We start from the raw sequence: 9,823 nt of genomic DNA on the forward strand, positions 1-9,823 counted from the left end.
AAGATTCGTGCAATAGGCCTTCTTTCCCCTGGCTGCCAGCACCAGTTTTCCTCTGGCACCCGGGACCCAGACCTTCACTCTGGCCACCGCCTTCCATCTTCGCTCTGGACACAGTCTTCACTGCGGCTGGAGCCTTCAGTCTTTGCTCCTCGCTCCAGCGTGAGTCTTCAGTCTCCGGCCAGAGCTGCTCCTGTAGTTCCTTCCACCCCCCACCCTCCCCCTCATAGCTTGATTGCTGCTTTGCCTGCAGACCTCGTCGACGGGCTCCTGGGTTCCAGGGGGCCGCCTTGCCTGTGGCCCGGCTTTCCGATCACGATCAGGATCACGGGCGGCAGGCAAGGTGGCTCCTGGGTCCTGGGGTGCCGATCACAAACACCGGCTGCAGGCAAGGCGGCTCCTGGGTCCCGAGGGGTCGCCTTGCCTGCGGCCCGGCTTTCCGGAGGCTCCTGGGGTCGCACACTGGGGCCTGGATGGCGGTTCCCGGTGTCCTGCCTTGCCTACAGTATGCAAATTAGCCACCATCTTTGTTGGTTAATTTGCATATCACGCTGATTAGCCAATGGGAGGCGTAGCGAAGGTACGGTCAATTACCATGTTTGTCTGTTATTAGATAGGATTAATTTAGTGTAATGGCTTGGGTCGAGTTCTGAGGTCTTTGTTCTGTTCCATTGATCTATATGCCTGTTCTTGTTCAAGTACCAGGCTGTTTTGAGTACAGTGGCTTTGTAGTATAACTTGATATCTGGTATTGTGATTACTCCAACTTTGTTCTTTCTCGAGATTGCTGTGGATATTCAGGTTCTTTTTGTTCCGTATAAATTTTTGGAGTTTTTGTTCTAGATCTGTGAAATATGCCATTGGTATTTTAATAGGGATTGCATTGAATGTATAGATTGCTTTGGATACTATGGACATTCCTATGAGGCAGTAGAAAAGAAAGGAAATCTTCTTTGAGACAGCATGGAGGGACCTGGAGTTATGCTAAGTGAAATAATCCAGTCAGAGAAAGACAAGTATCACATGATCTCACTCATATGTGGAATCTAATTAACAAAATAAACTGTTGAACAAAATAGAACCAGAGAGACATAGAAGCATAGAGCAGACTGTGGAATTTCAGAGGGAAGGTGGGTGTGGGTGTGGGGTGGGTGGGGAGAGATTAACTAGGGAATTTATATGCATACTAGAGGCCTGGTGCATGAGATTAGTGCACTTGGGGGGGGGCCTCAGCCCAGCCTCTCGAAGTTCAGGACCCCTTGGGGGGATGTCTGACTGCCAGTCAGACATCCCTTTCACATTCCGGGGCTCTTGCAGTCTGGGACCCCTTGCTCCTTACCACCCACCTGCAATGGAGGCGGAAGAGGCTCCTGCCACCACCGCTGTGCTCGCCAGCCATAAGCCTGGCTTCTGGCTGAGCAGCGTTCCCCTTGTGGGAGCTCACTGACCACCAGGTGGTAGCTCCTGCATTGAGCATCTGACCCTGGTGGTCACATTGCGCGTTAGTGACTGGTCATTCCGCTGTTTGGTTGATTTGCATATTAGGCTTTTATTATATAAGATATGCATAGCTCATGGACAATAGGGTGGTGGAGGTGTGTGTGGGAAGGCAGGGGGTAAGCTATAAGGGGACATTGTGAGAAAAACGGGGACATATGTAATACTTTCAACAGAAAAAATTTAAAAGCAAAATCTGTGGCTATGTTCTCTGGAGTAGCCAAGGAAATTCTTAGTTATTGGATTACAATGATTACTCTGATAAACAGCTTTTAAAATAAATTCTCTGATTTCTGTCCATAGAATAGTCATACTCTTTACTGACAATGCTTGTACCAATTTTAATTCAGTCACAGTAAGGAACTGTAGAAGGGGATAAGCTGAGCATTATCATGTATCAAGTCAGGATGAGCCTACACATTCCAACTCTCTCCATTTCAACAGTCACCTGAATTTTAGCTAAAAACAACCCTAAACTTCACAACATACCAAATTCTCAAAATATTTCTAAATGCGGGAGATAAAAGAACAGGTGTACAAAACACTCTTCTTTTCCCCAATAAGTTCAGTCCTTCACTTTTCAGTATCTATTTACTAAAATGAAGTTGGCCGTAACTGGTTTGGCTCAGTGGATAGAGTGTTGGCCTGCGGACTGAAAGGTCCCAGGTTCGATTCTGGTCAAGGGCATGTACCTTGGTTTTGGGCACATCCCCGGTGTGGGGTGTGCAGGAGGCAGCCGATTGATGTTTCTGGCTCCCTATCCCTCCCCCTTCCCCTCTGTGAAAAATCAATAAAATATATTTTTAAAAAATTAAAAAAATAAAATGAAGCTGTTTTTTTTCTTGGTGGACAGTGGCATAATGCTAGTGTTTCAATTTAAGCAACAATCTGTTCAAATAAGTATATTTGGAGAAACTAGTTAGTTCATTATAAATTTTTATTATTATAGTAAAGCAGCCATTTTTGAAAACACCTTAAATGTGTTTTTGAATGTTGAAATGCTTCAGAGGAAGCAGCACCAGAAAGGACAGGACAGGGCAGGTCGGCAGCAGAACATGTTGAAATTCTACTGTGCAGTGGACTAGGAGAATCTTTTCTTATGACAGCTAAGTTACTAAAGAAGGATATTTTAAAATGGATCTCTTAGTGTCTCTGATACCTCAGCATTATTTATATATTTATTATTAGTTTTTCATTGGTGATGACTTTGTGCTCTCTGTCATTTTTATTCAACTGGCTTTAAAAACTGACAGTGAGAAGAAATTAACGAATTGGTAAAGAGGTCTGCTGTATTTCAGAGGCTAGTGGCATAGAGCAATAGTTGAAAATAAAAAATTAGTCTGAAATAGCAGTTCAGCAACAGGAGGACGATACTGGAGCCATTTGAAATAATCCAGCAGATTTAAACTGATAGCAAAAATTTGACAATCTATAAGTATATCTGTTAGCTCCTTTTTTTTTTTTTTTGTATAAGAACCCTGATAAAGTCTTCTGATTCTATACTCAGGCTTTTTGGAGTCTGAGTCTACTTCTAAAATGACATCTCTCTGAACCTTGTGTTGCACATATGATCCTTGAAAACTGATGAATCTTGTTACATTTTCAGCTGATACAATACCCAGTGGTTCACCCACTCCCTTCCCTCAGGTGCTGTGGGGCTGGCTCTGTAGCGAGGAGGTGTCCATTTTGTGCTACGCCGGCAGAAACCTTAGAAACCCGTTAGTCAAGGTCATTTAATATGCTCAGGGCAATTCAGGCAGACCAGAAGCTTCAGCTCTTTTGATCTTCTTTTTGTATGCTTTGGAAAAAAGATATAGATGATGAAAAAGGATGTTAAAGAAAATAATACCCTTTGGTCAGACCAATCAAGGGAACGTCTAAAGCAGAGCTAACAGAGAGAGGTAGCTCCTTCATCTAGTCATTGGAGCCCGGACAGCTGTTTGCAGTCAGCTTATGCAACCTTGGCACTGTGCTGTGCTTGTGATTGAAGCTCATCTTTATGAGATTTCAGCAAAGCCTGGTCAAAGGGGTTGGTCATTAAAAGCAGGCAGCACGGCAACTCTAGTAAATACAGCAGAAAGAAATGCAATTTTCTTTAGCAAGGTGTTAAGGAGAGAGCTTTTGTAATTTATCTTAATTTAGCCTTCGAAAGATTTGACCTTGGTTTAGAATCTTGCTGTAGAGTTGCCTTTTGATGCACTGACTTTACATACTGAGGGAGATGACTGTGTTACCTTAACTAAGTTTGTGTTCTATTGCTTCCTTGGTAAATTCTATTTTAGTAGCTTTATCAATTGACCCAGGCTATACTGAAATTTCAGAGACCTAGAAGAAAATGATTTCTTTTATTTAAAAAGATGTATTTTGTGAAATCCAAGGTCATTTAAGTATTAATTTTCTTATTAATTCTTAGAGTTTATTGTTTTTCCTTCTGAGAAAATAATAATCTCTAACTTTCAGCAAAGAAACATAGAACATCAGTTACATGAGCCTGGACTATAGTGGAAGAACCACGGAATCTGATTTTAGAGACCCTGGAGAGCAGCAGTGCCTTGGGGAGCTGAGCGGGATACCAGTCTTCATGGAGGTGGGGCTTCCAGGAAGCAGGTGGTATATTTAGACGTAGTTCTACTTCAGCAAGGAACTGAAGATGGTCTGATGAAAAGTGCAAAGCATGTCAAGCCAGATGACTTCCCTTTCTTTATTAGCTCTTCCAATATTTCCTATCACTTTTCCCCCCTATTGTTCCAGAGCATAAGGCTGGACTTCATCACACACATTCCCCCAAGTTTTAGACTTTTCCTCAGTTCAGTCTCGCTTCTTCTTTGTGCCCCTTTTAACTCTCTCAACCTTTCCTGATGTCCACATATTGGATGCACATATTGGCTGAAGTGCACAACTGGACGTTGCTGTGGTCTGTGGCACTAGCAGTGACCAAAAGAAGAAAGGATACACTAGAGTAAAGCACAGGTGCTGCTCAAGTGTCCAGACAGCTGAACACTAGCCAAACTCAGAGAGGTGTTTGCTGTTCTGATTTCCCTTTTATTCACAAGTTATCCCCTCCCTATTTTTCTAGGCTCACAGCCTTAGGGTGTGTTTTTTCCAAGTATGCTAATCTGTACTCTTATACATATACTAGAGGCCCAGTGCATGAAATTCATGCACTTGGGGGGGTGTCCCTCATCCTGGCCTGTGCCCTTTTGCAGTCCAGGAGCCCTTGGGGGATGTCCAACTGACAGCTTAGGCCCGCTCCCCGGACATCCTTAGAGCTGCCACGGAGGTGGGAGAGGCTCCTGGCATCACCACTGCACTTGCCAGCCATGAGCCCGGCTTCTGGCTGAGTGGTGCTCCCCCTGTGGAGGAGCGTACTGACCACCAGGGGGCAGTTCCTGCATTGAGCATCTGCTCCCTGGTGGTCAGTGCACATCATAGCGACGATCTTCCGCTGTAGGGTCAATTTGCATATTAGCCTTTAAAAAATATAAATTTTATTGATTTCTTAAAGAGAGGAAGGGAGAAGGATAGAGAGTTAGAAACATCGATGAGAGAGAAACATCAATCAGCTGCCTCCTGCACACCTCCTACTGGGGATGTGCCCATATTAGTCTTTTATTGTATAGGATTAGTATACTTATCACAGACATGCAGGGAAGATTTGACAAACAGAAGAGGATGAGGAAATGTAAAGATGGATACAGAGTTAGCAGTAATGTGACCACAAGCCAAGGGTTGATAGCCACCAGAAGCTGGACAAGGCAAGAAATTATTCTCCCACAGGGCTTCCAGAAGGAGTGTGCCTTTCCTGACACCTTGATTTTGGACTCTTGGCCTCTAAAATAAAATTATTTTGTTTTAATTTTTGAAGTTTGTGATGACTCATTGCAACATGCATAGGAAACTATGGTAATACAGGTTTTGGCAATGCGAAGTGGGGTGCTGCTGTAACTACTGCCTCAAAGTGTGGAAGATGTTTTAGAATTAGATCATGGATAAAGGTTGGGAGCATTTTGAGACTTGTGATAGAAAAAGCTTAAATTCTAATGAGAGCTCAGAAGAAAGTGAGAAGCAAAACCAAAACTTTTGTCATAGAGAATGCATATATTGTCATGAGCAGAGTGTTGAGAGAAATATTGATCTTAAAAGTGTTTCTGGGAAAAGCTCAGAAGAAAATGAGTATCCTATTCTAAACTGGAGGAGAGTCGATTGTTGTTATATAAATGGAAGCAAACTTGGCTGACTTGTGTTCTATATTCTTATGGAGAATAGAATTTTATGTGAAGTTCTTCGATATTTAACTGAGGAAATTTCCAAGCAACGTGTTGAAGGTGTGGCCTGGTTTCCTTTTTCTGATTAAAGTAAAATGTAAGAGGAAAATAAATTCAGGAAGAAACTATTAAGACAAAAGAAATCAGCACTTGATCATTTGAGAAATTTGCAGCATATCCAGACTGCAGAATAAATGCTCATGTTGGGAGATTCTCTGATAGGAACCCATGCTCTGGAGAGAAGCCAAAGGTGTGGCTGGACCAACTTTTGTTGAAGAGATTAGATGTGTGACTCAGTGGGGGTCACACAATCTCAGGGAAGCCAGGAATAGAGATGGAGCTATCCAGGAAAGATCTGTGGAGGACTCTCTCATATAATGACATGAATCCCCTTGACATACACAAAGACCCACCCAGTTTTTGAGAATTTTCTATCAGCAGACACATTGCCAGCCTGGTCTGAAAGGAATGAAGACAGGACACACGGAAAGCTTTTGGACTTCCAGGAGTTGGTAGGCAGGAAGGTTTTGGTAGAGCTACTTGCCAGAAAATATGTGCTAGCCTTAAAGAAAAAATGATGACTCTATTGATGTAAGAAATGTCCAAACCTGTACCAAATTTTTATAAGACTTAACTTGTGCCAAAACTTATCATTGCCAGGAAGCAATATCTCAAATACTTTGAATAACAGTTTGCAGTTTCTTTTATGCATTTGTGATTAAGGAGGGAACGTAAGGAAGATTATATGAATGTGGGAGAAATCTAGGTGGGAATGGATTACAGGATAGTTAAAATTGTGTGGTCTCTTTTGGGTAGATAGGTATTAGAAGAAGGGGTCTGATGGGGCATTTTAAAGGCATGTTAACCTAGAGCAGTGATGGCGAACCTATGACACGCGTTTCAGAGGTGATACACGAACTCATTTTTTTGGTTGATTTTTCTTTGTTAAATGTCATTTAAATATATAAAATAAATATCAAAAATAAAAGTCTTTGTTTTACTATGGTTGCAAATATCAAAAAAAATTCTATATGTGACACAGCACCAGAGTTAAGTTAGGGTTTTTCAAAATGCTGACACGCCGAGCTCAAAAGGTTTGCCATCACTGACCTAGATGCACAGAATCAATTGACAGGGCTTGCTTGAAGCAAAGATAAACCTTTTTGTAAAAAGGCTATATACAAGGGGCATGACTGCCCACCATGACCTTCCCAGTTAGGAATTTATGATCAGATCACCTTACAAGGATAGTCTCCATAGAATCACCTTCTTTGTCCACAACTCTAAGGGTGAAGTCGTGATCCCAGAGACTGGTACCATACCCCCCTCGTCCCCTGCCCCCTGAGGCAGAAGAATTAGTTTCAGGCTCAAGGTTTACGAAGATGCCACTGGGGCCTCTGAGAAGCTGGTCCGAAGTGCAGAACCACAGGTCTAATGAGTGGAGCCTAGAATCACAGAGGACTATTCTCAGACCCTGAAATCTCATGGAATTTCTCCTGCTGCATTTCAAACTTTCTTCAGATAGGTTATCCCTTCCTTCCTTTCCAGTTTCTCATTTTTAGAATGGAAATGTCTAAGATTGTTATTCTATGCTTTTTCTATTATTGTATTTTGAGAGCAGGTAGCTGGTTTGTAAATTTCACAGGTCCGCAGACAGAGGAGGATTTTGACCTAGGATGAATCATACTTAGGGTTTCATTCAGATCTGATTTAGGAGATGAGATTTGGGACTTTTGAGTTCATAATATTTACCTGGGATTTTATACTTACAGTTGATGCCATAATGGGTTGACATTTTGGGGAATGTTGGGATGAGTTGAATGTACTTTTCACATGTAACAGACATGAATTTCAAGGGCCAGAATGTATACTGTCATGGTTTAAATTTCAGCCCTCAGAAAGATAAGTTCCAAATCCCTGGAACCTGTGAATATTACCTTATGGATACATGAGGAAAAAGAGTCTTTGAAGGATCTTGAGCTGGAATTATCTTGGATTATCCAGGTGGGCCCTAAATCTAATGACAAGGGTCTTGTCAACCTAAGAAATGTTCAAACTCGGTGGGGAATTTTTATGAGTTTATTTGAGCCAAACTTACCACAATTGCTGGGAAGCAAAATTTCAACAAACTGAGAAAATGCTCCAGAGAATGGTAGTTTTGTAGTTTTTTTTATACATTAACAATAAAAAGAGAAGTTGTAAGTAGGTTACATGAAATCCACTGGTGATAGATTAGGAAGGCACAAAATCAAAGCAGGAAATCTCTGGGATTGGATAGAAAGTAAAACGATGGACAGAGCCTTCTTTCACACAGGTGGTACAGGATAGTTAACAATCAACAATTAACATGATGGCAATGACAATGAGGGGATTTGTGGTCTCTGCTCTAGTGGTACCTGTACTTTCAGAGATCTGGAAAAATGGTAATTACATTGTTTATACAAAGGCATGCTTATCAGATATGTTATCCTAGATGCAAAATGTCAATAGACAGGCTTGTTAAGGTGAAGATGGACCTTTGTCAGGGAAGATTCTAGGCTAGGACATAAATACCCACCATAAAGTGCTTTGAGTTTAAAAAGTTTTAAATTTAAACCATCCTATGTGGTCACTTTTGTCTCTGAGTTTGTAAGGCCTCCTGCAAGCCTCTCCTGAGCTTGTCAGGGTTAGTATGTGGCCCCCTTTTGTCCACAGTCTTTATAAGAGATAGAAGAGAAAACACACATGGAGAAAGCAATGTGATGACAGAGACAGAAACTGAGTTTGGAGTGATATTGCCAGAAGCTACCAATGCCAACGCCCACCAGAAGCTGGAAGAGGCGAAGAAAGATCCTTCTCTAGAGACTGCAGAAGAAGTATGGCCCTGCTGACACCTTAATTTTGGACTTCTTACCTCCAGAACTGTAAGATAATAAATTTCTGTTAATTTAAGCTTCCAAATTTGTGGTAATTTTTTTTAAAAAAAATATTTTTTATTGATTTCAGAGAGGAAGGGAGAGGGAAAGAGAGATTCAATTATGAGAAAGAATCATGGATTGGCTGCCTCCTGCACACCACCTACTTAGGATCAATCCCACAACCTGGACATGTGCCCTTGACCAGAACTGAACCCAAGACCCTTCAGGCTGCAGGCCAACACTCTAGCCACTGAGCAAAACCAGCTAGGGCTGTGGTAATTTTTATGGCACCCCAAGAAACTAATAGTGTATCACTTTCAACTGGTTTTCTTTCTCTGAGAAACTGAAGCTTTCTCAATCATGGTTCCAATTTACCCCTTTGGATTATGGTGACAATGAGGCTCTATTCTTCACCTCCCTCCAAGGCAGCCAACATCTGTTATTCTCAGGGAAGCTAATTCCCTGTAGAAAGACTCTTTTCTCTGCCTCTGTAACTGTCACCTCTCAGGTTGTTGGAGCACATCCTTAATAACTTCTACTTATTTCTTTTTTTTCTTTTCAAAAAACATCTTAGTACAGCACCCACAGCCACACTTTATCCTCTTTCCTATCAAATGGTCTCAAGGACCCCACTGCTGTTTTCCCTGCACTCTGCAGCCCACTTCTTTATGATGTACCCTTCTTGGAATTCAAATGTACATTTGCATTTTAATGGAAATACAGTATAATTGACTTCCTCTGAATGTTTAAATAATTAAGACCTCACATTTACCTTTTAATACAGATATGTTTTAGCCCTATCTTTGGGGGGAAAGAGATGTTTTTGACAGGTAGCAATTGTACCTATGGAAGCCTACTGTGTGCCAAGCACCATGAAAATATTATAGGGGTCACTCCAATATGTGCTTTTGTGGTATATGGATTTTTTTTTTACAGTTGACATTTATCCTATCTAATAAAAGAATAATATGTAAATTAACCATCACTTTGCAACAAAGATGGCGGCTCCCATAGTGACAGGGGCAGGATGCTGGCGGCGTTGCCCTGGCAATGTGAGCCCAGTGTCCCCGCCCTGGCCACACAGAGGGAAGGGAGGGGAGGGGCCTCAGGCTGAGCTGAGCCGCCCCCCCCCCTTGCATGAATTTCGTGCACTGGACCTCTAATATA

Source organism: Myotis brandtii, unplaced genomic scaffold, assembly GCF_000412655.1.
Source record: "Myotis brandtii unplaced genomic scaffold, ASM41265v1 scaffold479, whole genome shotgun sequence".
Lineage (NCBI taxonomy): Eukaryota > Metazoa > Chordata > Mammalia > Chiroptera > Vespertilionidae > Myotis > Myotis brandtii.